The 7,311-nt window shown below is 35.5% G+C and overlaps 2 pseudogenes; both read right to left on the reverse strand.

Annotated features, from left to right (window-relative positions):
* Window positions 1-1,597: 1,597 nt before the first annotated feature.
* LOC121223159 (thioredoxin domain-containing protein PLP3B-like) lies at window positions 1,598-2,564 on the reverse strand (annotated as a pseudogene).
* A 2,398-nt stretch (window positions 2,565-4,962) lies between these two features.
* Window positions 4,963-6,898, reverse strand: LOC121223821 (AAA-ATPase At2g18193-like; annotated as a pseudogene).
* Window positions 6,899-7,311: the final 413 nt, after the last annotated feature.

The following is a 7,311-nucleotide window of genomic DNA, read 5'->3' on the forward strand; positions in this document are numbered from 1 at the left end:
TTCTTGAATGAACCCCTTCTGTTTTTTCTTCCTCCGAAGCATCCATTTCTGCATTAAATATAGTGATAATCATACAAAGCCAGAAAAATTCATGCAAATGAAACATCCAACACTACAACAATAACAGGCATAGAATAAGAAGAGGACCTGGGTTAACGTCAGCCATGATGAGGGGCTATGGATTCCTTATAGGGTGAGAAAACAGTAAAAGGCAGGCGAATCAAGCACACGTATATATATTTATGGTTCCTCCAAATGCCTGCACATAATATAGTGGTTTAATATGGCCGCCACAGGTTTGGAAGATTAAAAGAGAAACACTGCAACTTAAAGCTAGAGAAAGAATATACCTCTGCAAACTGGGAAGGAGGATTGGAGGGATGTAAGAGAAACAGATCTAATTTTCTTTCTTTCTATAGGTATTTTTAGAGTCCTTCGAAAATGGCGGGGAGACAGACAATGAGGCAGACAAGCCATTACCAATCAAAACCCGATATTTTTTTATTGTATTTTTATGTATGTTTGTAGGAAAAGAAGAAATGGTCAGATTTTTCTTTATTTGCATTTTTGCTTTTTCTTTGACCAAGTCTCAACGTACCAATGGCTTGAAACGAATGCAAGCCTATCCATTCAAATTTTGTGAACGTATCTTTTTCCTTTTCCCACTTGATAACAAAAACAAACGGTCGATCCTTATACCAGGCTTTGCCTGTATCGAATTTGGTTTTGGCTTTGAATGTTATGGTCATTGATTAATGAGGACCAAACCTGTTATTTCATCATGGTCTTGTTGAATCATTGAAACCCCATGTCCGCTTGCTTTTTAACAACCATTGTTAATGGCAATTCAAGGAAGGTGGGTAGGGTACAACGCATCGATAAAGGTAGGTCAAATAAGTATCATAAATCATGATGATCACATGATAATCAAGATATAACTAAAGATTAATGCTGACGAAGGGTGGAGCTCTCCTTAAAACTTGTACAAGTACTAAGATTAATCGATTCATGTAGCTTATTTAATTGAATGCCTCGCAGGCAAAATCATCACAAATGAATGCTAAAACTAGCTGCTAATTACTGTAATATTGTATACATGAAACACTTCATATGACCTTGAATTATAACAGGCAAATACTACAACCATACATTAATAACCATTTGATGATAAAGTGAAGATAATGCTTAAGGAGTATCATATAGTGAATAGTCCGTCCCTCAAGCTTCCATATCTTTTATAATTGATTCGAACTTCAAACTCACAAAACATGCATGAAAGACGAGTTTCAGCGCTACTCAAGATTTGTAAACTTACAGTGCGCTTGCTTACATGTCATATTTAATCTGGGTTGCCATTTCTTTAGTCAGAATCGCAGTCATATTCAAAGAAAATCTCACTGTCTTGCGCTTACTCTCATCGTAAACATCGCCTTCGTCATCTTCATCATTTTTCTTCTCACTAACTATACCTGTGAAATGATATGTGGTTTAAGAAGCTGCTACATGATATATAAAGTGCAACTTCAATAAGAATCATTACCTTCTTTATCAGTACAACCTCAAGTGTCCTAATAAAAATCATCTTTCCTCAAGATCTTGAAACCGACCACCTATCTACTGCAACCCCTTTTCTGCCCAAAAATTGCAACTCTTTAAGTTAGATGCTTATGATGAAAGGGAAATTGTTGTTTTCTAACTTTAATGAAATTAAAACACAAGGCAAAGTTTTGACTGCAAGTTTGGTAACAAAGAAAGCGCATTCTGCCACAAAGGGGAAAATAAAATCAGAATTTTAAGTTGGCAATAAAGAAAACTGAAATGAAATATAAAGAATCCCTCTCAAGATTTAGAAACAGAAAAGGCTTGTCAATGCTCACCTCAGCATCCAGCTTGATGAACTTCGTATCCAGATGCTTTGAAGCAAGGGCTTTCAAATGCTTATCCATTATCCTGGATTGTCCCCATATATATAAAAATTAGTTATTACCCAATATATGATTGAGCATGTATGTTACTTCACATCTACATAAGCATGCATGTCTTAAAGAGAGAAGAGTAAAGACCTCACTTGCATCGATAGAACTCCTTATGATAGAAGTGACAAACCACTTTCTCGCTTCCAGTGACTTCACCCAAGAAATCTCCTTCACTAATCTCCCTGTACTCTCCATGCCCTTGCCTCTTTAGTGCTTCTCGCTTCTCGGCTTCTTTCTATTCAAACAAATCCTAGTGTGATTACCAAGTTCAGACTGCCCATCTCCAGATGCATATGCCATATTGCATCATATAGAGCAAATAGTTACTATTAAATTTCAAACCTTCAGAGCTGTAATCCTGTCAGCATGCAGTTTTTCCAGCTCAGGATGCTGCATACAAGAATAGCACATGATCTACGTAAACGGCAACTAACATAGAATGGAACAAAGGCGTTCCACCATAGAATACAGAAATCTTCACAATACTTACATCCATTAGCTCATCAAGTCAACCTCTTGGTTGACTGAAGTCGATGACTGTGCCTTCTCTTGGCAAGCATCTCCTGCACGATCATCACATTGACACATTAAACACATACCACTTGGCATGACTATTTTACCAGCTGACTTGGACAATCATCACCCCATTTCATCAAAACAATGAAAACCATCAATTCACAGTTCTCAACCAATCCTTCAAAACCACCTTTTCTTTTTAATCCAAAATAGAATCTTACAGTTATAAGATATAAAAGAAAATAGACCTTCAACAACCATGAATTCAATTACATATCTTTGTACTAACTACAAGTCGAAGCACAGGTTATTATTCTCTTCAATTCTCTAACAAATTGGAGAGAAAATATGGGAAAAAGAAAAACCTTTTTATAGTCACGAGCAGCGGCTGCCATCACATTCTCAAATGCTAAATTAGACCAAAGTGGATTTAACTGAATTCGGATCCATTTCTCTACCACTGAAAGATTAAAAGAAAAAACGAGGCTTTAGCGGATATAATAATGAAACAAGCAGATGGAGGGAGAAGGGTAGAATCTTACCTGCTGAATGTTTTGGTGAAGACTGAAGAATAAAAAGAAAAGGGAAATTAGGATCTTGAAAATGGCCCCAGATGGAAGCGCAGCAGTTTGAACGGTGAAGCTACTGTGGGCTAATAGCTCAAAATTAGAGAATTAGGCTTAAATCTTGGCATAATCATTTATTTGGCCCTCCAACTTTATAAAAAAGTTATTTTAACCCTCTAATTAGTTTTTTGCCTTTTTTTAATTCTTAAACTTATTTTTTTTATCAAATCACCCCAAAATATATGAAAAAGTTAACGTTTTCTAATTTTACCGACGCGGCATACATATGGATGAGACATCCGCATTTACTTTATTTTTAAAATTTTAAAAATTCAAAAAATTATTTTTACAAATAAAAAATCATTTCAATTATTAAAAAAGTATAAAAATATATAAAAAAAAGTGCTAACATGTCATCCATGTGGCATTCATGTGTATGTTATGTCAATAAAGTTAACAAACGTAAACTTTTTCATCCATTTTGAGGTGATTTGATAAAAAATACAAATTCAAAAATATAAATAAAAGAAAAATTAAATAAAAACTAAAATAAATTTTTTCATAAAATTGGAGGACCAAATAAATCATCATGCCTTATATCTTCCCTCCTTTATATTGTGATGCGATAATATAAATTTTTACCGCTAGTTTTATTTTAGTATTTATATTTTTATTCATTTTATAGTTGAATTCGAGAATTAAATCTATTTTAATTTTTATTTGGATATTTTTAGAATATAACTTACAAATTTTACTATATTATGATTTATCATATTATTATTTAAAATTTTAAATTAAATAATTGAATAATAATTGACACATTTAAAATATCACATCATTTAATTTTTATATTTTAAAATTTTAAAATTAAAATAAATTTAATGAAAAAAAGTACATGAAGATTACATTAATTCATGTTTAAATTTGGAATAAAATAACTAAATCATATTGATTTTCACTTTTTTACTTTAAAATTTATCACTATAATTGCCGGTGTGATAACAATGAACAAAAATTGTTGTCCATTTATCTGTTCCTCCGATCTTGACGCACGTAATAATTCGACATTGTAAGGTAATTTCATTTTCCTCTACAAATAACCAGGAAAATCTGAACTAATGGAATTCCAAGCTTTTCTTAAATCTTTATATTTTGGTCCCTGATAAACATCTAGACGGCTACAAACATGGAAACGAGCAAATCCCATAAACCCAGTATCGACCAACTTTATCTTGTTAAGTAAATAAGCAGTGTGACGACCATCAAAGTTCCACTACTGATGAAGATGAAGAATCTGTCGAAAAGAAACAGCCATTTGGGCTTCCTCCTTTTCATCAAATTGATCAGTTTCAAATCCCGGAACACTTGATATTAGGACACCGGGACACCAGTGCCTAGTGCAATTAGATATAAATTCCCATCTGGTTTGTATGGGAAGCAGATCCATGGCATGGTGGTGGTGGCAAGTGGCAACTATTAACTTCGGCTCACCAAGCTTGGCCCAATGAGCTCATGCCTCCTCAAATCGTGAAACCACGAAAGTACTACCTGTCGACCATGGACATGGGGCACATGATAAACCCAAGAAAGGAGGTAGATTTCAGCATTTCTTCTGTTCTTCTAAAGAGATGAAAACAATTTAATACATGTGTCAATAAATTGTCGGAGGACCACATAAAATAAAGGTTGAGGATTTTTGTCCTTTTTTATTCAACTTTTTATACCTGAAAATTATTGTTTATCAAAAAGAGTAAAGTTGTAGCTGTAATAGTTGAAATTTTATGATATTATAATCAAGTAGTTATTATAATTGAACCTGTGTGGACCTACAATCTTTACCAGGACAAAACAATTCGTGGAGATTTCATTCAGAACAGAGTTTGACAGATATAAGAAGGATAAAAAACATAACCATTTAACTAATAAATTTTCCTTCTTCACTTGTCTAAAGTTCGTAAAAATAGGATTAAATCTTCAATAGAGTTGCAGAGATGATTTTATTAACAAGAAGGTTCCTACAAAAATGAAAAAAGAAATCACATTTTTTTCTCTTCATGCTATTTTCTTTTCCTCATCATAATTTTCCTTTGATCAACATTGGTTTTCAATCTCTTAACTCTTGATACTATCGCATTCAATCTTCTGACGGAGGAGCCAACTTCACCACAACCTGTTGCTTTGTTCTCGGTTTCATTATCGGCTTCATCTCTCTTGCGTTTGAGGAAGTTAACAAGACCTTGAAGAGCAATATTAGGATCATCACTCTTCATCAATTCCTCAGCTACCTCTGCTGGGGTCGCCTCTGTACTATTTAGCAAGCTATCTATTTCTGCGAAGGAAGGGTTGTGTTTGCTGCTGATTCCTAGATAATTAGAAGCTAAAAGCCTGAATCCATCCGTGGTGCAATAGGACATGTTGATGTGCAAGTCCATTCGACCAGGCCGTAACAGAGCAGGGTCTATCCGATCCTTATAGTTGGTTGTAAACACAATGATTCTCTCATCCCCACAGCTTGACCACAGGCCATCGATGCAGTTCAATATACCAGATAGTGTCAACTGCTGCAAGTAGCAATTGTTAAAATCAAGGATATTTAACACTTTAGTCCACAAACAGAATGTCTAAATTGCATTAAAAAAAAGTAATTAGTACTTAGTACTTACCCCAGTTCTATCTGGTAGCTTTTTGTTTTGTTTCTCATTTGTCGTTCAAGAACCTCAGAACTGCAATCTATGTCTTCAATCAACAGTATAGAGCGATTGGTAGTGGATAGCAGTGTCCGCCTTAACTCAGCATCAGAGCGTACACTGGTGAGCCCCAAATCATATATATCAAATTTGAGATAATTAGCCATGGCGGCAACCAAACTGGATTTACCAGTTCCAGGAGGACCATATAGCAAGTACCCTCTTTTCCAAGCCTTCCCCACTTTGTTATAATACGCTTTCCTCCTAAGGAACATCTCCAAATCATCGATGATCATCTTTTTCAGAGCTGGGTCCATAGCCAATGTATCAAAAGTAGCAGGGTGTTCCAGAATTATGGAACCCCAAGAACCCCCCCTTCTTTCGTTGTCATCTTCACAGCTGAATGGACATTGACGGCTATAAAGCTTTATCACCTTGTCTTGCTTCTTTATCTCCTCGGCTTTGTGCAAAACGTAGGGCAAGTAAAAATCCAGAACTTTGTCTTTGTGTTTCTTGTTGAAGCTAAGCTCGAAGTGTTTCTTCTCCCCACCGTGAGGTTTCTGGCCTTCCGTACAAACAAACCTCCACGTCAATCGAACATCTTCGAAACCATCGACGATCAATTCCCCCTTCTCGAGGCCGATGGTGAAATGCTTCTGTTTCCTGGTTTTGCTGAGCTTGAGGCGCTCCGTTTTGGGGCTGATCCTGGTGCTGAGGTAGACCTCGGCTGCTTCGTAAACCTGGTTCTTGCTCATCCCACACCGCTCGTCGATGGCGAGGGTGAGGTCGGGGGAGAGAGGAGTGAAGAAGTAGCGAAATGCAGAGTAAAGGTAAGATCTGAGCTGGTGGGGAATAAGTTCATTGGCCATGGACCGGACCAGCATCATGGACCCTGCAAAGGAGGCATAAGCAGAGAGTAAGGAAGATGCTGTTTTAGAAATTTCGGAAGAAGAAAACATGGCAGCCATTTTTATGGAATCAAAAGCTATTCCAGAGGAGAAGCAAGTGTTCACGGATAAAGACGGACTCTGTTTTATAGGCCATCGCAGGACCCTCCGAGTCAAAATCATTTGTCCTTTTCTCCTCGCTTGGGAGTTAAGTAATGCTAGTACTGGAATACGTTTATTATAGATTAAATAAATTATAAATTCAAATTTTGAGTGAATTTTCGTGCAAATAATTACAATGATGTACCAAATCAATAGAAAAGTAGAGGCAAATAATATGAACAAAATTCAAAGATAAAATAGTAGATGGCAATAAAGCATGAAGGAAGTCAAAATAAAATGATAAAAGACCCAAAACCCCTACAGCTTGCATTATGATCAAGTAAGATTTGAATTTGCACACTTAAATTCTATTATTATTGTTGTTTGAGAAAACATGGCAGTCTGTTTGTGAAATCAAAACAATTAAAAAAAGTTAAGATCTGTGGGGTGCGTTTAATTGAGGATCCCCAAACCTGGCGCTTTTCATTTCTCTCCTCAAAATCCTTCTCATTTTAGTTTTTCTATATAAATAACCTAAAAATAAAAAATTTATTTAAGAAAATGACTTGTTTGCTAT

The sequence above is a fragment of the Gossypium hirsutum genome, chromosome D11 (assembly GCF_007990345.1).
Source record: "Gossypium hirsutum isolate 1008001.06 chromosome D11, Gossypium_hirsutum_v2.1, whole genome shotgun sequence".
In the NCBI taxonomy this organism is placed as follows: domain Eukaryota; kingdom Viridiplantae; phylum Streptophyta; class Magnoliopsida; order Malvales; family Malvaceae; genus Gossypium; species Gossypium hirsutum.